General features: G+C 48.5%; 1 long non-coding RNA gene across 16 annotated transcripts in view; it reads right to left on the minus strand.

Annotated features, from left to right (window-relative positions):
- LOC120095679 (uncharacterized) overlaps nucleotides 1–21,858 on the minus strand; it is an 84,358-nt gene that overhangs the window by 2,791 nt on the left and 59,709 nt on the right. The window contains exons 1-3 of one of the 16 annotated variants that reach the window (XR_015633119.1): nucleotides 15,445–15,625; nucleotides 1,856–1,937; nucleotides 1,175–1,336 (exon numbers count right to left, since the gene is read on the minus strand). This is a non-coding gene — a long non-coding RNA (uncharacterized LOC120095679). Of the gene's footprint in view, nucleotides 1–1,174; nucleotides 1,595–1,855; nucleotides 1,938–15,444; nucleotides 15,647–21,137; nucleotides 21,407–21,858 lie in introns of those variants that run through there. The other 15 variants (XR_015633122.1, XR_015633124.1, XR_015633115.1 and 12 more) reach the window with 15 other exon arrangements.

A 21,858-nucleotide genomic window follows, 5' to 3' on the forward strand; every position in this document is an offset into this window, starting at 1 on the left:
TCGGAGAGCCCCTTGGTTGTTTCTGTCTCTCCCAGCTCCACTGAACACCTACGGCTCGTACTCAGTCTGACCAGAATGGAATTCGTGTTCCATGTAAACCTGCCCTGCCTTCCTCACTCCCCACTTTAATGGCACCATAAGAATCATCCCTGCCCTCCCTATCATGTGGACTCTTTTTGTGTTTGTAGGAAATTCTCGTCTCAGTCTGATGGGGGCCAGATATTTCCACATCTGCCCCCTAATGCCTGGGGAATATGCACATGACATGGTGTGGAAATTCAGACCACACCCTCTGGACTTCAGTTCCTGGGTGTGGCGCAAATGCTGGAGAGTGTTCAGGCAGCAGTGAAGGTTGGACGTCACGACTGTTCTTCTGGAGTGGGAAGTGGGGTCCTAGCATGTAGACCAGGCTAGCTTGTTGGAGTTGGTCTAGTGCTTCTAAGTATTAAAATGCTAAAAGTTCTTTACCCCGAGATCTGATTACCCCAAGAGGAGCGAATTCTCACATACTCCAGTTTTTGTTATGCAAACCTCACTAAAAGACTAAAGACCCTATGATTGGTCAGTAGAGAGAGAGAAAGGCGGAACTTGAAGATCGAGTGAGGGGTCTCAGGAGAGAACAGAGAGAAGAAAGGAGGCAAGAGGAAACAAAGAGAGGAAGAGGCAGCCATGAGAGGCGATGGCCCAAGTAACAAGTAACAAGGCACATATTTCTGGGATGTAAGTTAGAATAGCTCAGAACAGGCTTACAACTTGTAAATAAATACCAGGATTGTGCATCTTATATCTGGGCTAGGTAGAATATATAATTCCTACCACAGCTTGCCTCAAAGTCACAGAGATCTACCTGTCTCTGTCTCCTGATTGCTGGGATCAAAGGTATGCACCACCACTCACACCCCCTGGTGGCTGTTGTGGAATGACCCTATTCCAGCCTCTCTTGGCTTCTGAGATGGCTTTTCCCAGCTTCCCCATTGCCTAGTGAGATCTTTGAGATCCAGTGTTGAGAGGTCATTGTTTGCAAGTAAATGCTGGTTAGTGTCCTTCCCTCCCCCGGCTCCCCCGGTCAGTGAGCTGGGAGTCATTTCTGATAGTCCCTGTGATGCTCACATCGCTGTCCCTAAGGCCCAGTAGCTCTGCAGGACCTGTCTCCCCTCTACCGCCCCAAACAGACCCAGATTACACTCATCCATCTTCCTGCTGTTCTGTCTTCCAACCCGGGGAGTTCGTCACCAGGACCCTCTGCTTTAGTCAAACTTCGAAGTCCAGGAGCAGACCTCCATTCCGCTTCCTTGGTCGAGAAGGAGATGGAGAAGACTGGAGAGCAGAAAGGAGTCTGAGGGAAGACGGACCAGAGAGGCAGGAGTGTGACACAGGCGTGGCTCAAACGCTCCTGCCGCAGCCTTGAGACAGCGACCGCCAGCTTCTCTGCCCGTGTCACTGATCCTTACTCTCTACGCTCACGTCAATGAAAACATATTAATTATCCTTTAAATGGGAATAAATTAACTTAAGAAGATGCAGTTTTATCTTGCTTTTGTGGCAGCCAAGTTCCCCGAGGATGTGTTAATTGATTTTAAATTCAAATCAGCCTAATGCACTTGGGCACTCTGCCCAGTGGGAGTGAGCATTGGCTCCTGGAAAGGAAACGGCTCTATGCCAACTGATTTTACACATTTTTATCACCACAGATGAGGTAAGCACAGCCATGGGTGGAGAAGGCCCATTAGCACCACATCCTCTGGGCAGATAGTAAATATTTACTGAGCACCTACTTCATCTGAACACTGGGCAAAACGCTGCTGTGCTAGGCTGGGCGACTCGGCTTTGGCCCCAAGCACTCTGAAATGCCTACCGGGGCCTTTCTAAAGTGTCGCTGCGCTGCCAGTCCTCCCTGACTGGATCTCACCGGAGCCGACTTTCACAGGTAGCCAGGCCTACAGGAATCAGATAGTGGGATATCAGTGAGCATCAGGGAAACACTAGGAGACGAAGTGAGGACGGCTATAGAAGGGGCCAGCTTGGCTGAACTGGCATTCTTTCACTTTTCTAAGCGGTTCCTCCATGAAGCCACGGGAGCTGCGTGGGAGGAGCAGGGCTCAGAGTCTGGGTCTAACAGCTTGGCATCCTCATCCAGTGTCGCCAGGTTTAGCCAACAAAAGATACAAGATACTTCAATAAATAGCACTTGTCTTTAGTGTATGAGCTCGTTCAACAGTTGGGGCAGGCCTGTACTTAGAGCTACTGAACTGTGTCTGTGATTTATCTGGCAACTCTTCCAGTCCCACTTCAGAGAGATTCCCAGCACCCCAGTGGCTCCCACCCCATTCTGAAGCAGCATCTACCCAATAGGAGTGTAGGAGCAGCAGGGCGGGACCTGAAGAGCATCCCGGAGTCTGCCCATAGCTGTGGTCCCCAGAAATGAGACTCGGTTTGACCACCTGCTTTGGCGTATTAAATATTTTTCTTGTTGTGACAGAAGAAACCAAAGCAAGGGTTTATTTCGGCTCATGGCTTGAGAAGAGAATCTCTCAAGACAGGGAGTAGTGATGGTAGGAATGGGAGGTGGCTGATCACAGGGTGTCTAGTCAGGAAGCCGGGGTACATGACTGGATGCTGGCACTCCACTGGATCTCCTGCAATCCTCTGTATTCAGCCTAATTACCCTAGCCCATGTGTGGTGCCACTTAGACCCAGAGCAGATCTTCCCCCAGCTCAGCTTCTCTGGATATCCTCAGACATGCCCAGAGGTGTGTCTCCTAGGTAACTCCAAACCCAGTTGAGTTGACAATGAAGATCAGTCATCACAGCTGGGCACTATGACGGAGCAACCTAAGGAGGATGCAAATGAGAAATGCACAGTCCCACCCAGAGGGACCCAGAGGGACCCAAAGGGCATCGAAGGAGAAGTCAAAACAAATCATCTTGATACAAGCTAGATAGCTAGACAGCCAGGGAGCACAGTGAGGAAAAGGCTGGTTTGCTTTTGTGTGTGGGAGTCTTGCAGGTGTCCTGAGGGAGGTGGTATTCCAATCAACAAGATTCGTGACATGTATGTACAGTAGTGGCCCCCACAGCATTAGCAAATGTCTGAGACCCTTCAAAATTTGGATGTCATGACAAAGCTCCCAGCAGCCCCGGCAAACCGGTCGCAATTGACTACCCAGATGAAACTTTTGTGCTATTCACGACCCAGAGGGGAACCTAAAACTGTAATAGAAACATGTCAGAAGGGGCATGCTAGGAACATACTATTTACCCCACCTTGCAAGAGGGCTTGTGTGCTTAGAGATGTAGCTCGATGCTGGGTCTTGTGGTGAGCATAGAATGGAATAGCCACTTCAAAAGTCTATCAGGAGCAGGGAAAGGGGGAGTTTGGCATCTCAGGTCATCCTCATTTCTATTTGGAAGCTGGGACACCTGTTCTTGCCAGACCAGGCTTCCTCCCAAGGGCTCGCCAGGGTACAATAGCTTGCTTCTGATACTAGGTAGACCCTGTGCTAATGAGGGAATACCAATCATGCTCTCAGTAAATATTTAGCCACCTGAATTTTGAACAGATAACATTTCAGAGCCTTCTTTATGCTTGCCTGCACTGAATGAGGTCAAAGAAAGACTTCTCATTCATTGCTTCTTCCTTAACAAGGCTGAGCACTTTCCAGAATGCAAACATTCGCAGAGTAGTATCTCAGCCTAGCCCTGATAACACCACGGAGGTGGCTGGAGAAGAAAGCCTCGCTTGGATTGCTTGTTTGCTGAGCAAGGAGCTAAGAGAACATTCTGTGGGGACTGGAGGGGAAGGGGGCTCTTTGGCATGTGAGAATGCCATGGGAATGGCTCCAGAGTCAGAAATGGTACCCAGAGACGCCCAGCGCTGAGGACCCTGGAGACAGAATAGCTGATGGTTAATTAATGCTCTCCAGCAAGTCGGACAGACAGTTCCAGCTGCCCCCAAGCTGTTCTAGTAGCAGCATTAGGCTGGGGCACAGTGTGGAGCTGTCAGGAAGTGTTTTTGAGAAATTAAAGTAACATCTCTAAGTGGGTACACACACCAGAAGCAGGCCAGCCTGCCTCGCTCCTCCTCCGGTTCTGCATGACAGTGTGGCTGTGTTTCTGCAGGAACTTGATTAAAGCCGCTGCCAGACAGAGCCTAGCCTGCACGTGTGTCATTTCAAGTCAGGCGGAAGCAGCCCCCAGCCCCTTCTGGGTCCACTGCACTGTGGAATCTGACCCTTAGACCCTCTGGATCCCGGAAGGAAAGAGATAATCCTGCTGGGGAGCTAAAACCTGGGCTTTTACCTCCTCTTCCTCTTCTTCGAAGGGGTTCTACCCAACTCCCCAGGCTCTCCTGCCTGCCTGCTCACCCGAGCACTATCCCCTTTTTGAGCCGACTGCTTTAAGATCTCTTCATGTTTCGCCTTCCCCAGGCCACTATTATTAGGTCTAGGCAGCCACGTAGCTGTGTGTGCAGTGACATTGTTTTCATCAGACACTGTTGTCCACTGCAAGGGCCCAACACTCCATGCCCTCACCCTCCCTCCTCCCCACTTCTTTCTCTACCAGGAGGCTTCACTGGAAACCGCAGGAAGGGGTGTGGTTGCTGTGGTTGCCCAGCTGAGAGCTGGATTGGGGGAAATCAGGAAGTCCAGGCTCCCTTCCAAAGCAAATTGGAAAGATCCGCAGCAGCCAGGGCATTAAATAAACAAGAGTCCCAAATGCGCGAACAGCAAAGGATGTTTCATTTGTATGAAAAGTTAAAGCTTTGGTTCTGAAGTACAATCCTACCAACGAGGACAGAGCCTTTCTATTAGTTCTTATCCTGTATGGGAAGAGCCAAAGATGGAGATTGAGAAGTGAAAAAGGAAAGTCTCCCTCCTTCTCCCTGACCCCGCAGTCCCAGTTATCAGAGGTAAAGTGTGAACAGTGTCTGAGGCCAGTTAGGGCTCAAACAGTGAAGCTGTACATTTGGGATGGTGTGTGTGTGTGTGTGTATGTATGTATGTGTATATATGTGTGTATGTGTATTTGTGTGTGTATGTATCTATGTGTGTATATGTGTATGTGTGTATGTATGTATGTGTGTATGTGTACGTGTGTGTATGTGTGTGTATGTGTATGTGTGTATATGTGTGTATGTGTATGTATGTGTATGTGTGTGTACGTATATGTGTGTATGTGTGTATGTATGTGTATGTATATGTGTGTGTATGTGTGTATGTGTAAGTATGTGTATGTATGTGTATGTGTGTGTATGTGTGTGTATGTATGTAAGTGTGTATGTATATGTATGTATATATATGTGTGTATGTATGTGTGTGTGCCCATATGCACATGTTGCACACACATACACGTGTGAGGGTAAACCCGAGCCATAGTCTACTAACACAGACTCCTCTATTAACCACCTGGGCTCATATTCTGGCCCCTTCCTTCCGTTTGCTAAGTCCAACAGCTTACTCAGTTTTTGTTTCCAAAACTGTATCATTTGTACATTATAAACGGTAATGGAAACTGCCTATCTCTCCGTGCAGATGTTTTCCAGTTCATGAAACATCTGTAAACTCACAAAGGGCCGGCGTCTGTGTGTACACACCTATCTGCCCACCTCCTTCCAGAAGTAAAGATGGCTGCTGCAAGCCTCCAGCATACGAACGACTGCATAGTTTGTGATGCACACTGCAGCCCTCGGGGGTGTATTATCCCTAAAGAGATATACGGTGCTGAGACCTGTCTGGGGGCCTAGAAGCTATAAGCAGCAGTGCTGGATGGAAATGCCACCTGCAATGCTCCTCTGGACTCCAGAAGATCGGATCAGCAGGGAGATGAGACACGGCAGCTGGGCAGAGGAGGCTCCCAGAGAGCCTAACGTCTTCCCTTCCTCCTTATGACTTTGAGTTGGCCACAGGGACAGTAAGTCGCCCTCTTGCCCAGGTTTCACTGCACAGGCATGCATGCATAGGGAAGAGGCCCTTCCTCTCTGCTCCCCCTTGAGGTGCCAAGGTTTTATCCATGTTTGGCAATGTACTTTAAATGCTGTGTTGTCGCTTTCCCTGGGGACGATGATGAGGCCGTACACAGTGTAGAAAATACAGATAAGCAGAAAATAAAACTCAACAGTAAGTAGAAGTGTTCTCAGAGTTTATCCAAGTAAAGTCAGCACTAACAGCTGGGGACTCCCCTCAGGCGCCAGCTTTAGGACACCAGGCATAGGACACTCGCCCAAATTCAAGGGCTGTTGGCTTCAGTCATGTTTAACCTGCATGCGACTTGTGTCACTAGACAACAGTGGGATTTGATAGTTTTAAAGGCTGCTTCTTAATTTTAAAAATCAAGCTGAAACACCGTATCCTTTGGGCAGAATCCAATGAGGTTCTTAGAATCATCAGCTTGGCCCCTGAGTCTGAAAATGTCTCTGCCTCCCTTCTCTTCAGTGTTATTATCAGTGGATTCTGCTATCAAGAAGATAAGCTTGCTCTAGGATTTCAGCAACTGCCACTGTGCGTCACAGAAGCCGCAGGGCGGTAGAAAGACCAGGCAGATAGGCCGCAGCTGCAGTGCCAGGCATTGAGTGTCAGAGTGGCCATGTGTGCTCGGGCTGTGGGAGTGGCCAGGAGACACCGGGGTCACTTAGGGGAAAAAGAACCTGAGGAGGGCTGAGGACTCGGCCCTGCAGGGCCTCGCGTGTCTTGCAGCCCTGTTTAGTAGCAAAGCGATGGCAGGGGAAGAGGTTTGGCAGGAGATAGATGCAGCTGGGCACGGAGCTTTGCGTGGTGTGGATGGTGAGGGCGGAAGTTGACAGAAGCCACAGATGTGGTGGGAGAAAGGGGTCTGAGTCAGCATGTCCAGGAGGGGTGTGCTGTTCCAGGGTCCGGAGAATTTGTTTTGTGAACCCTAAAGTAGTGCTGATTTGTTCTTTTCAGGACTTGGTCCCGACCTTGCCCTGTGTGAGGGCTTGTAGGCCCAGCACCAGTGAGGTACAGACAGAGGGGCACAGTCTCACAGAACCCAGTGACAAATGCTGGCCTTTGAGTAGTTTGTAGAGGAACCTTGAGAGAGGTGGGGAAGTCTCATGTTTTTGTCACCCCTCCTTTAGGGATTCTCTGGAAAGTCCTCTTAAGAAGTGTCAGTCTCCAGCCAAGACATTCATGCATATTAACACACAGACAGACAGACAGACAGACAGACAGACAGACAGACAGAGGCTACTGGTTTCCTGTTCCTTCCCAAGAGTTTAAATATGGAACTGTGGGACATCAGAAGATACTACTTGGGAGACAAGGGCACTGGAGCAGGAATGACAACACAAAACAAGGAAGTGGATAAGCAAACTCTGATTTTCACTTTTGGAAGATTGTCTCCTTTCCAACTGGAAGACCAAGAAAATTGGGGAGGCCAGTGTGTGGCTTGCTACTAAGTATTTGGGCTTTTCTTGGATGGATCTTAGTCATCTGGGTTCTGTTGAGTTGAAGAAAGTTATCAGAACCCTAGCAATTCCAGGGTCCCCAAATTTGTCACAGGGAGAGGGCTGGGCTGGCCTTCATTTCCCTATATGGTACCCCTTACCCGCTGTCACTGAGGAAGGGAGCCAGGAAGTCCTAGAAACAGCTGGCCCTGGTGGCCTCAGAGCTGCTGGCTCCTGGCTCCTCACCCTTCTGAGATTGGGAGGTGGTAAAGGATCTCCATAGGGACAGACCTGCTGAGGGAGGGGACAGTCAGTGATCAGCAGTGCCTTTGTCTTGGCATCTGTGGCTGGAACAGCCTAGATTCTCTCTGTTCTGACTGTTAGAAGGCAAGATAGTAATGGATGAGGAGAAGGCAATGGTATTGACTTTTTAGTAGGCAAGAGGAGAGGAGAGGGGAGGGGAAAGGAGGGGAGGAGAGAGAGAAGGGGAGAGGGGAGGGGAGGGGAAGAGTAGCCAAGGACCAGGCAAGCTCTCTTGTCTCTGCTTAGTTCTGAGATCTCTAAAGTCATATATATTCCTAGAACATTCAAAAGTCACAGGTGTATGGGAGAAAGGGGATTCTGCTGTGACCAGGCACCAGTCACGTGGCAGGGCCTAGGTTTTCAGATGAGCCAGACTCACGGGTACAGGACTCTAAGACTCCTATCAACACCCTGTTAGTCTCCCTGGCTGTTAGTCTGCTCTAATCTCCCCTGAGGCAGCAGCAGGAGCCATAGTACGTGTGCTCCTCACCACCCACCCCAATGCTCTGGATTCTTGAATGAGAGACATAGGCACACAGTTTTATACCTCATATGCCTTAATCAGCTCAATGGCTGGGCCACTTAGAAGCTTCCACATTGCCAATGCATCCCCTCCAATACGCCCGAATTATCACTTACTAAAACTATATCCCATCTTTGCTACCCTAGACCCAATGGGGGAGGGCCCTGAGCTGCTCTTCCCTGGCTCTCACATGATTGTTTCCTCTCTCTTCCTGCAGCTCTCACCCCGGATCCTTCCGATTCTCTGGCATGTGGTACTAAATCCTTCTTCCTTGGGTCTCCTTGCCTGGGAAATCTAAAGTCCCGTTTCTGTCTGCCTGCCCACCATTAGCCACCGGCAACTTTATTTACCAATTAGAACCAACTAGGGGGACAGAGACCCACAGCATCTTACTTGTGAGATTCTCATGCAATTTGGGAACCCACAATGCAAGCATTAAACCAAGTGCACAACAGACCTCAGTAGTTTGGCTGCTGTGCTGGGGTGTGATTTGAGAGGTCCTCGTGGTTCGCTGCTGTGAAGTATTAAGAGGGTGGTGATTCCATCCACTATTTGCAGAGGCGGGATCTTTAGAAAGTTGTTAAGAATAGATAAGGTCACGGGCAGGGCCTGATTATGAATCCTAGTGGCTTTCTAAGAGGAAAAACAGAGACCAGATATGCACAGACAAGCACACACTGCTGTCATGTGATAGTCTGGGCTGTACTGGTATTCCATCAGCAGGAAGAAAGTCACAGATGAGGGCCCCAGACTTTATGTTTTGGCTATAACTATGGCTGAAATAAACCTCTTTACCATACAAAGTAGTCTGCTTCGGATTTAAAATAAAAACTTTTTCTCAGACAGTGGCCTGCTTACAAAGGCTTATTTCATTACAGTAGCAAAACAATGGGCTAATGTCAGATACCCAAGGATTTCCCATCTTTCCAGAACTCGAGAATGCAAGCAATGAATGAGTACAGTATGAAACTCTGGTTCTCTTGGGATGCCCTACTCCTCTGTCCAAACCTGATATAAGAGCTGAAGATTCTCCCCCCACCCGTGTATGCACACATGCATACAGGAACACGTGTCTTTTACCAGCATCTGTTGAAGTTACTTGTAGGTAGGTGGGCCATTTCTTCCTGGGACATGTTCTATTCTCCAAATGAGGACCACATTGACTTCAGCTCTGGATCATGGTGCCCCAGTGCATTGTGGAAGCTTAGACAGTAAAGGGGCAAGGGCTTAGCTTAAAGACTCAGGCCAACAAGTCTTCCAATAGCAGGTGGTAGGTCCTGTGGTCATGTGCTTACAGGTAACATTAAATGGACTGAGAAGGTTGTGTAGTTAGGGGTGTGTGTGTGTGTGTGTGTGTGTGTAAAAATAAATAAAGAAAAGAGGTCATGGATTTGAGAGTGAGTAAGGGGGTGCATGGGAGAAGTTAGAGGGGAAGGGGGAAGAGAAATAATACAATTAATTAGAAATTTTCAAAGCAAAATCTATTATACAGAAAAGATACCCAGATCTGCCGGTTTGTTCCTCCTATGGCTAGGAAACCCAGGGTCGTGGTCATGTGTCCTGTCACCTGTGTGCATTGCAGCCTAGGGTGATCCTTGTAGATATGTCTGTCGTCTTCCAGAGAATCTTCGTCTCTCAACTTAGGGAACTAAAAGTATAGAGCATCGGGGTCTGGGTCAGACTCCAACTGAGCATGTCATACAGTGGTGTCAAGTTTCTGTTCTGAGGAGTGGAGTCATGAATAACTTTCAACCAGATGTATTCAAGGAAAACGTTGGGCTAAGTGTGAGGCACGGCGGCAAGGCTCGATGAGCCCTTTCAGTGCCGAGAGTTGCCAAGAGGAAAGTAGCTGAATTAGTAGAGAAAGGTTGAATTAGTAGAGCTAAAGTGTCCGCAGAGAGAAAAGTACTCTCCAAGTGAGCGCTATTCTTCTGGGTCTTACCTTGAGGAGACATACAGAAGAGAGCTACGGGAAACTAAAGACATCTTCAGAGAAGCAGAAGCGAAGAAGAGAGGAACCAGAAAAGACATGGATGAATGAGTGCATGTGCTCTCCTTTCTGTGGGCCAGCCCTTGAGAGAGATTCTAGGTATCTCTCTTGTGCTTCCCAGAAAGCTCAGAGGAAGGGATGAGGAAATGGATCTTAGCTCCTAAAGTCTGGATGAGATCGCTGCTAGGCAGACATTCTCACGTTTCCTGGTCAATGTGCTGAGAGGTCCTTCAGCGTTATCCTGCCACAGCGGGATCCACCCTTCACCCTGTGGCCCCAGAGCACTGTCACCTTCATATATCACCCCCATACATTGAGTCCATGGTTGTCGCCAATGCTCGTGGCTTTGAGCTGAGTTGAAAGGGTTTTAGGATATGTGAAGTATGTCTGATCCATGTCTGGGGTCCCTCCACACAGCTCCATGGAGAGAGATTCTAGGCCTAGCACCACCACCACTGTACATCTTTTTTTTTTCTTTTTTTCGGAGCTGGGGACCGAACCCAGGGCCTTGCGCTCGATAGGCAAGCACTCTACCGCTAGCTAAATCCCCAACCCCACCACTGTACATCTTCGCACTGTTCACTACCTATGAAATGACCCGGAAGGTGCTGCCCTGACCTTCTGAGTGACCTGAGGAGAATAGTGTTAGCAAGATTTCTGTTATTATTACAAAATACTCGAGAAAGTCAACTTACGAAGAGGAAAGATTTATCTTGACCTCTACGTTCAGAAGTTTCCGTCTATGATCTGTTATCGATTCTGTGGTTTGGAGGCCCGTGATTGGGTGGGACTGCGATAGAGAAAGCCTTGCTTCCTTCGTGGTGTGTGGGAAGGAGAGCATGGGAACATACCTGACGTCCTTATTCCTTCCAGTGTACCCCAATCGCCTAACTACTTTTCCTTACACCTCACCTTTTACATTTCTCCATCTCCTAATAAAATGACTAAGCCTGGGATGGGGAGGAGGCTTTTAATATCCAAATCCTAACCGCCGAAGCTCAGTCTAGATACTGCCACTGTGTAACTGTGGATTTATCCATTCAGCCTCTTTGTTCCCTGAAATAACAACTCTGAAATTTCTATATATGAGTAAATGCCAATAGCTCTGGCTCGTTTCTGCTAGCTCATCACTCAGTGATCCTGTTTAAACTAGTTTAAATAGTGCTTCGTGGTTTGTCACCTATCCTCAGGCACATGCATCCAACTCCGCCGGCTTTCCTGGAGAAGCCCTCATGCCTTACTATTACCCAGAATCCTCTCTTTCTCTCCCGGATGTCCCACCTTCTAATCCTGCCTCACTCATTGGCCATAGGCTTTTTATTGGCAGGTGTTGCTTCCACACAGTACATAAAGTTTCTCTCTACTGCCACAGGTATTAGAAAGGAGTTTTGCAGAGATTCTAATCAGATTAACTCTTTGGGTACATGACGCTGAAGACTCTGTCTCCAAATAGTCGCGATGGCAATGACCTTTCAGATGGCAAGAGTTCACTGTGAGAGGAATGCTGTCCTGGGATCCTCTTTTAAAAAGGCTGGGTACGAGGACCAGGTATTAGTATTTAGCAACACTCCCTCAACTGCCATATATACCTTCAGCTTTTAGAGGAACATGATTTGTTGTTATTCCAAGACCCAACTGCAAGGCAAATGAGCCATTCAAACTAAAGAGCGATATATGTGCGCCTCAACCAGCTCGTTGTGCCCGAGACTCCAGACAGGAAATTTTCTCTAGAGCTTGGCCCCAGAGAGAACCTGGGAGCATTTGCCCCGCAAAATATGCACAGTATGCACGAAAGTCAGGCTTTAGACTCTGCCAGTCTAAAGCAGTTTTTCTCAACCTGCGTGTCATGGTCCCTGCATATTGGAATATTTGCATCACAATTTATAACAGCAGCAACACTACAGCGATGAAATAGCAACAAAATACCGTTACGGTTGAGGGTCACGACAACGTGAGGAACTGTATTAAAGGGTCACAGCATTAGGAAGGTTGAGAAGCACTGTTCTAAAGAGTACATGTTCCACCAAGACATGGCCACGTGTGCCGTGTAACTAGACATCACTCAGGGCTGGTCTCTGTGACATAGCCTCATTTTCTCAAGCCCGGAGAGCAGAGGAAATATCTGTGTATACAGATTTTTCACAATTTGAAACAGCTCTGTTTCTATTACTGGGACACAGTCTGCCACTAAAGGCAACTTGGGGAGGAAAGGGTTTGTTTCAGTTTACATGTCTCTGTCACAGCCTACTAGGAAGGGAAGTCAGGGTAGGGACTCAAAGCAGGAACCCAGATGCAGGAACTGAAACTGAGGCCACAGCAAGCACTGCTTACTTCCATGGCTTGCTCGGCCCGCTTCCTTATAGAGCCCAGGATGGCCAGCTCAGGGATAGCCCCGCCCACAATGGGAGCCCTCCTCCATCAATCACCAATCAAAACAGTGACCCACTGACTTGCCCACGGGTCGGTCTGACAGGTGCGTTTTTTCTCAATTGAAGTTCCTAGTCCCAGACAACTCTAGCTTGTGTCAAGCTGACAAAGAAGAAACAAAAACAAAACAAAAATCCCGAAACCAAACCAAACCAAGCCAAACCAAAACAACCAGGCTCTTAAGAGGGAATAAAATGAACAGGTTTTTTTTTTCTTCTCACAGTTTAAATTTGCTTTGTCTCTGGTTTCCATTTACCCGGTTCACAAACAAAACGCTTTCCTAATTCTCCTGCGCTTTTCCTGCTCTTCTGTCGCTCCTCCATTACACAGTGTAGGCCTCGTCTTCACCAAGGATCTAATATTTGGTGTAGGGTGGTCTCATATTATGCAAACAAGTAAATAGCATCCAGCAGTCACCATGTGTCATGGATGAGTCGTCCTTAATAAACTAGTTAACAGCTTGGGCCTCTGCTTCCTTCTGTAAACCAGCAACAGCTCAAGTGCCTGTTTGATTGGGGTGAGAGGTGACGTGAACACACAGGAAATGCCCAACAGTTTGTCTGGAGCTGTGCTGCTGACCGCCCTGTTACCGTCTCACCGGCAGAGTCGAGCAGAGGTTCAGCTCTTGGGGGCAATAAGGCATCGGCTCCACGCTGTGTGTTGAAACCCTAGCGGTCTGGCCTGACTGAGGGAAACAGACTGCCCCTGCTTGCAGGTACCCTGCCCTGAGTGATTTCATTTCAGAAAGTGGCAGCTCGCACTCTTCAGAGTGTAAGTGCTGGGGCAGAGTAACTCAGTAATTTCCCTGGACAAGTAGATGACCCCCAGGTGTTGGGCATACAGAATGTATTGTAATGAACCCCCATCTATCCAGGACAGACTGTAAGGTACAGACGGACACATAGTTTATTTAAGCAAATTGAAACGGCTGCCTATCAATATATTAAATTAAACCAGGACTACACAAAAACTATATGCAAGAGCCCAGGCCTGTGAGCTTGGCAAAGACTGAGAGGGGTGAAGGATGCGTCTGCCTCAGCAGGACCAAGTGACAAAGGGGCAGCTAACACCGTACGCTGACCACCAGCAGGCCTTCTGGTCACTTCTCATGGGATGGCAAGCAAGGGAATCCCTCTGCTTCTCCCTTCACTTAGCCTCTGTTTGACAGCCCCGAAGCCACTGTAATCCCTTCTTACACTCTGTAATCTATTATTGTTTTGTGAAATGTATGTATGTGGGCTGAGAATTATCAATACTGGTGACTGAAACTGAGATAGAGTAAAGGAATCTGTGTTTACTGATGGCCGTGAAGACTGACCATGGAAAATCACAGAAACCCAGTGGCTTAGATCTCAGGAAATCATCGCAGCCTATAAATGTGTTGCCATTTGATGCATTCTGCCGCTGTACAAAGATAGGCGTGTCTACCTATGTGGTTTACTCAGCCCATTCACAGTATCAGTTTAACAGTACTTAATAGACAGCTAGGGGCCTGGAGAGATGGCTCTGTGGTTAAGAGCACTGGCTGCTCCTCCAAGGGACCTGGCTTCTACCCTCAGCGCCCACATGGTGACTCTCAACTGTCAGTAACTCCAGTTCCTCTTGAAACCTATCCCCCTCTTCTGTCTTCTGAGGATACTGCACACTTGCAGTGCACAAACATACATGCAGACAAAACGCTATACACATAAAGATAAAAATAAATAAATCTTTAAAAGCTAATGTTAAAAGGAAGTTCAGTGAGGACGTGGGAGGAGTTCGAAGGGGGCAGTTTCCGCATCTGTAGAACTGGGACCCTCGAGGGACTCCAGAGAGATCACAGATGTCAACTTAAGAGGCGAGGAAGGCAGGGCTGAGGGCCCTCCTGACCTAGCTGTGCCCACGGAGGCAGCGGGAGAGGGAGGGAGGCCCACAGTTAGAGTCTACATGAAGGTACATGTGTCGGGATGATGTGGGGAAGCTGTTTTGTTATCTCCACCATGCTGTTTATCATGAGTACCAGTGAGGCCGGGCTCTCTTGGAGAGGGAGAGTGAGCTCCACTCTGAGACTTTGCCTCTCCTAGACTTCCTCCAGCCGTGTTCTCTCTCTCTCTCTATCTGATACTTCTCCCCACTTGCTGCCTTGCTCTGGGCTGTCTTGCTTTCCATTCACCTTCTTCATTAGCTAAGTTCAGCGTAGTGATGCAGAGCACAAAGCCTGGCTTGGTTCACGAGAAGCCCCTGCCCACCTTCCATGGGCTTCTTCTTCCCTAGCTGATGCTCTGTGCCCTCCACTAACACTGTGGATAATCATTGTCTGCTTGGCACCCTGGCTGCTGTTGGGGACAGAAGTGGTTTCATGGCCACCCATGGTTCCTACTCATACATAATCACTGAATAAGAGCTCTGTGAACTTGGAGAAGCCCCCTGTTTAGATCTGAGTGCTTCCTCCCCCACCTGTCTGTGGCAGCGAGGCGGTCTCTGCACTGGGATTGCTTGCAGTCAAGTTGGTTCGAATGCCAGAGCGGAAACGGAATCGCAGTGAGGGCTCAAAAGAACCATCAGACCCTTGCCACTCCTCCCAGAGAACTATAAAACACCACTTCCTCAGCTCCAACCTATTCTATTTGTATAGCCATTCCAAAAGCAAACCCTAGGCATTTGCATAATAGACATGCAGTTCACTAGCCAAAGCCTCAAACCACCTCTCAGTCAGCAATGGAACCAGCACCTCCCTCAGCAAACCATGGATATCAGCCCTGCAGGAGAGCTTGACCCTGCCAGTCACCAGAGGCACAAGCAGAGGATGAGATAACTCACTGTCTGTCCCGGGGTACAGCCCTCAGCAGGAGTTCAGCACACACAAGCTGCCTTGGTAGGTAACATAAGACAGCCTTGCAAGACCACGTCCTCCCAATGCAGCCCCCGGGACAGGATCCAGACCTCCTCCTGCAGGACAGCACAGCCTTAGGTCACTCCAAGACCTAAGTCTGGAGTGGCTGAGGTATTGGGAGGAGTTCTCCAGGCTTGTCTTAAACCCGTGTTTGCATAGTTCACACACTGATTTCATTTATATGGCCTGTTATAAATCAATAAGGAGCAATCTTCTATAAAGTCCCTTTATACAAGAGAAAGGGAACAGACTGTCCGTACTATGGCGTTGCATGAGTGAGCAGGTGGAGACGGGTGGAGTTCTAAAGGCCACCCTACTGGGAGGGGACCTGGTGAGGGTCCCTGAGATGGCACACAGTCCCTCCAAGAGGGTGATCTGGTACCACTCTCGGCTTTAATTTCCTTATCCTCGAAGTCAAATGGATGTTTCTGCCGCTAATCAAATCATCAAGCCCACGGGGATAAAAGGCTTTTGTGGAGAGGGAGTCATGTAGGTGGAGGGAGTGCCACTGTGGTCACTGTGATCTAGTACCCAAAGGGGGACTAGCCCTTCCGAGAAGCTCTCTCTAGTTCCCCACAGAGGCCTCTTCCTGACCTCTCTCCTCCTGCTTTTCCTTAGCCTTTTCCTTAGCTGAGCCCCAGAGCTGGCACCTGGCATCCTGCTGGGTTGACCCAGCACTCCTTAGCCAGTGCGTGACCTCAGATGTCCCTTGGAATCCGCTGTGCTAAATCTAATTTCTTCTTGCTCCTCTGACAGGAATGCACACTGCTGTGAATGGTGAGGAGGGACAAGAGGGTGGGACTGGCCTTCCTTACAGCTCTGAGCTGTGACTCTGGCAGTAGAGTTCAAGCCTCCTTAGCGACCAAGCTGGGACACACCCAACAGTCTGGGGTCATAGCTTCAGGAACCTTCAATGGCTTAGGTTGTCTGCTGCAATAGAAATGAAGCTCTTTCCTTCCCTGTAGCACGAGAAGCCCTTGCGGGTCTTGGCTTTCTGCCCTGTTCTCACTGCTGACCGCCAACCTGCCTACTTGAGATGGCTTCCAGGCAGAACTAATGAAAGCCAGCTCATTGGGCAGAGCAGGGTTCAGAGCACCTCCAAGCCCCCCAGTCACAGAGTACAGATGGGCACCAGATGCCTAGGAAGAGAAGTGGCTGATTCGTGATGTGATTAAATGAGCATTTGGGAGAGTCTTAACAGCCACGTTCTGCTTGGTTGCCAATCCTCAAGTTCATGAACGCCCTGGTACCCACGAACGTGACTGTATTTCAAAGGAGAGTTTTTCCAGGTATAATTAGTTTAAGTCCTGTGGGATTAGAGTGGCCATAAATCCACTGATTATTCTCCTCATAGGAAAGCAATGGAAGGACATCGATACACAGAGGGTAAACACCAAGAGAGGCTAAGGAATGATGTTGCCAACAGAAGCTGGGAGAACTAGGGATGGAATCGTCTGTAGAACCTTCAGAGGGAGCCTGGCCCTACCAACAACTTGATTCCAGACTTCCAGCTTCTGGAAAGGTGGAAAAATGCATTGACGATGACACTGTTTTGTTCTCTTGACACAGAATCTCACATAGCTGGCCTCAAACTAGCTTTTTAACTAAGGATGACCTTGAATGCTTGGTCTTCTAGCCTCCGTTACCAAGTGCTGGGATTATAGGCATGTGCCATCCACCACGCCTGGTCTTTGTAGTGCTGGGGTTTGGGTCCAGTGATTTATCCATGCTAAGCCAACACTCTACAACTAAGCCTTCGTTATCCCCTGCCCAGGTCTGATGCTTCAGGATGCCTGGTTTGAAGTGTTCTGTCAGTGTGCCCTGGGAAGCAATGGCCACGCTAAGGCTCTTTCCGATGCTTCCTAGGGAGGCAGACATAGTGACATGAGGAGCTTCGTGAGCCCCTTGCAAAGGCTGAGCTGTCAATCAATCATCAGAGCAGGCGAAGAAGACCCTCAGACCCTCACAGCGTCTCTGAGGAAGGGTGGTTTCTTTCTAGCTGTGATTCTGAGCAGGAATACAGACACACGGAATGAAACCGTGAAGCCACTAGTGAGACCCCACAGTGAAGTCATCTCACCCCATCTGTACCACCCAGCCTTCTCCTCTGGGATAGCCCTAGAAACTGGGTTCTCTGAGAACCTTCCAGATGTAAACCGGCAAGCAAGCGGAGGTATCTTCGCCCCCAACACACACACCTGCCTAAACACAGACTTCATAGACGCTCCAGATGGCTTCACTTTTTTGTGGTTCTCGAGCATCTGGTCTTGTTCCTGCAACAGAGAACTCGGGCAGCATCCCCCTCACTGGGACCACCCACGCCTTGCTGTCCTTTTTTCCCAGTGGCCCATACTTTGCTGGACACACATTCTCTTCCTGTTCTGGCTGAACTCACGTCTTCCACTCTGCCCGCCTCTTCCATTGCTCCCTCCCTTCCTCCATCAACCCAGTGTGTCAGCAGGTTGTGCCACCTCTGTGCATAGGCCAAGCCACCTTCCTAGGGTCACCACAGACCTAGTATACCTGAAGACTGGCTCTGCTCCACTTGCTTCTCCCTAACCCCACTTCTTGGCTGCATGCACGTCCTAACTGGTCCCCTCCCAGATACCACAACCTCAATTCAACCCCCATCCAGTCTCCAGGCAGCAGGCAGCTTCCCTGTGTCAGCATGTTGCACCACCTTTGGGCTTGGAAGAAAACAGGGCCGGCTCTAACATACGTGTCTCTGGGGATATTTCACACTAGAACCATAAAACAGGTGCTCATGTGTTTCCTCCCTACAGGGACGAAGCAGAACCCACACTCGTCCCCCTGACAGTGGGAAGCCCACCTCTCTAAAGGCCTTGTCCTCTCCTCAGGGGGGCAGCTCAGGATCCAATGTGGACTATCAAGAGATGGGGTGTGGCTCTCCCAGTGTTTTCTGTCTGCTTCCAACCCTGCTGCCTCTGCTGTCAGTGAGAAATCTTCCCAGACTGCTGATTAATCTGTCCTACAGAAATCTAGAGTTCTAAATTCTCACATGCACTGAAAGGTTCTGACTTTATTAAGCTGCTTGATCAATCCAATAGACTCTGAAGGAAGGAGCAGGGACCGGGAACTCCAAGGCTGCCGTCCAGAGCCAGCCTCGGAAAGAGAGACCTGGCCCTTGCTCAGCCCTAGACAGGAAGTGGATGGAGCACTGGAAGCATTACTCCTCCTCATCTTCCCTTTCTTGTTAGACTTTCAGAAGCAATGTCTTCTCAAGGAGGGAAACATAGCAGCCCCTTCACCTTTTCTGTTTCTGTTTTGTTTTGTGTTTTAGCTATTTCTGAAATGTAAGACACATTTCCCTTCATGCTTGACCTGATTGAGGTGATTGTTTGAAAATATTTCCTCCCCACCGCACTTACACTGGATGTGGAGTTGGGATTTGCCCTCACTAAGGGTATGTGGGGAGCAGTCAGGCGGAGTTCTAAGTAGAGAGCCCAGGAGACCTGGTGCTTCCTTTTGGCCTTTCTTTAGTCTCTGCCTCTTATCTCAGGAGGAGGGGCACGTGAGACAGCCCCATCCGAAACCCTCGGAGAAGCTCAACCCTAGCCACCTGCAAACCAGTCAGCAAGAAATGTCTGTTTATTGTCTGCACTGGCCTCGGGGTGATGTGCTGATGTCTTCATAGTTTCTTATACGTTCCACAAGCCTTCATAGCCAGTACGGATCCTAGTCTCCTCAATTGATTGCAGCACCCCTCCCTAGAGAGCCACTCCTCACTGGGGACTTAACGTTGGCTAGTTTTTGTCTACTTGGTACAAACTAGAGTCGCTTGGGAAGAGAGAGTCTCAGTCGGAATTGCCTCTGGCATCAGGGCAGTTCTATAGGGCGTTTCCTTGATTAATGATGAACGGTGGGCACTGCCCCAGCCCTGGGCAGGTGGTCCTGGGCTGAGTAAGAAAGCAAGCCAATCACTTTGTGTAGAGCGAGCCAGTGGGCAGCACTCCTCCCGGGCCCCTGCTTCAGTTCCTGCCTCCAGGATCCTGCTTTGAGGACTTCCCATGAATTTTCTTTCCTTGATAATGAACTGTAACTTGTAAGCTTGGATAAGCGTTTTTCTCCCCAAATTGCTAGAGCAGGAGCCCCATGGGCGGCGGCGGCGGTGGCAGCGGCATCATCATCATCATCATCATCATCATCATCATCATCATCATCATCACTTACTTTATCGAAAGAAAATATACAAAGCAACCTCATTTAGGTCTGTGTTCTTTAGCTCAGAATCCCCATTATAAGAGTTACTCACGGGCGTGGTTTGGCCCATTCTCCCCATTCTATTGGTGAGTCATTGTTTTCAGCTATCCTCAAGATTATTGCTACTGAGTCTTAGGCTAGTGTGAGTGTCTTCTTTAGCACATAGACTCTCGTCTAGGAGTAGAATTGTAGAAAGACATACACAGACAGCGGCACCCTCAGAGTGATGTGGGGGCATATCCAGTTTAGTAACTATCACCAGCTTCCCACAGTTCCTCTCTCGGTCCACACTCCTGACAGCTTCGAGCATTTTCACTGGTCTGTATCTTTGCCAGTTCTTGGTGCTTCCCACCTTTTTACATTTAGTCATCTGATGGGTGTGTACCGAAGTTACATTATGTTTTTTGAGTTGCCTTTCCCGGATGACTAATAACCTCAAACAAGTTCTCACGTGCTTATTGGCATGTGTGTATGTGTGTGTTCAAGTCTTTTGCTTATTTTTCTACTGATCACCTATCTTTTTCTTATTGATTTGTAGATACTCTTTATATATTACTGAAGTGAGTTCTACTACAAGTCTTACGGAAATCCTTTATTATGTGTTCTCAGCCCTATTTTTCAATGAATAGATGTTCTTCATTTTAAAATAAAGTGCTTTTCATTTTAGAATAGTGTCCAGTTTATCCATTTTATCTTTCATAGTTACAGATTTTTTTTTTTTCTGCCTAGGAATCACTATCTAGTCTGAGGTTATGAAGATGCTCTCTTATGTTTTGTTCTAAAACCTTTATTGACCAACTGGTATTAACATGCGGTATTGTGTGAAGTCGGAGGTTACAAAACTTTATTCTCCCATATGAACATCTAGTTGATCCAGAGCTATTTACTTAGGAAGGGCACCATTTCCCGCCATGGCACTGTGGTGTCATTGTTTAGCCTGTGAGAACTGATAAGTAGAGCTTTGTTCTCAGATAGCAGATTCACAGCCTCCTTTCGAAGTGAGTTACTTCCTATCTGAGTCTCAGTTTTCCTACCTGCGTTCAAGAGAAATGAAACATTTCATCTCAGTCTGAAAGACATCAAAGGGGAAAGTGCATCCAAAGCACTTAGCACCAGGCTGCCTTTGTGCTCCATGACCTCTGCTGGAGTCCTTGCCACTCCCCTACCGCCAGAACTTAAAGCGAAGGAGATTTTTCTGATGGGGAAACAAAGTTGCTTTCTGTTTATTCCAAGTCTCGCAACCCCTAATGCAGACCAGCTGACCACTCCTGGTGAGTTCTCCTTCCTCTCTATTCCGGAGCCATCCTCAGGCGTCTTCCCTCTGAGCCCCTAACTATCGCCAGCCCTTGTTCTCCCAAGCATTACATAAGCCTCCCCTGTGTATCTGCTCCCAGCTCACCGCTGTCCTTTGAAGGCAGAGGCCAGCTTCCTGCTGAGCGGGCATCACCCAACATACTCTTCTGGTTTGTTCGTGACGCCCAGCCAGCTGTTTAACTGTCCAGCGGGGAACCAGAGGATGCTTCTCTGTACGACAACATCCTGTCTTTGTAGAGGGACAGCTGTAGCACAAACCTGTTGGCAACGAAGTATGGACTCAAAGCAAAGCACGGACAAAATAAACGGCAGACATTTCACACTCAACCTGGTGACAGTTATGTGACCTTGATCATTAACATTGTCGTTCTGGCACCTCTCCTAGGGAAGGAGAGTTCACAGTCCTGCTGACGCTGGAGTGACTAGATTGGAAATAAGGTCCCCTGGGGTTGGGATTCTATCTATGGAAATGTCAATGGTTTATTCACATTTAAAGAGGGCTGCAAATGTCAGCGTTTGTGATTTTCAAAGTCAAAAAAGCCAAGTGTTTTTTTTAGGGAATCTGTAGCTAAAATGCTCAGACCTTTTCCAACCTGCTTATAAGATGTTGTCAACGCTGGCGCCTGGCCTCCCCGGCATATGCTTATTCGTTGAGCCTGCACAGTAGCACACTGTGTCTGACCCTATGAGGACAGGCATCTAAAAAAGGCAAGTGTTTTACCCTTTGAAGCTGTTTCATTTAGATCATACCACGATACACAGTATTTTATTTTGTATCTGTATGTCTGTCTGTTCACATGCTGGGG

The sequence above is a fragment of the Rattus norvegicus genome, chromosome 11 (assembly GCF_021556685.1).
Source record: "Rattus norvegicus strain SHRSP/BbbUtx chromosome 11, alternate assembly SHRSP_T2T, whole genome shotgun sequence".
In the NCBI taxonomy this organism is placed as follows: domain Eukaryota; kingdom Metazoa; phylum Chordata; class Mammalia; order Rodentia; family Muridae; genus Rattus; species Rattus norvegicus.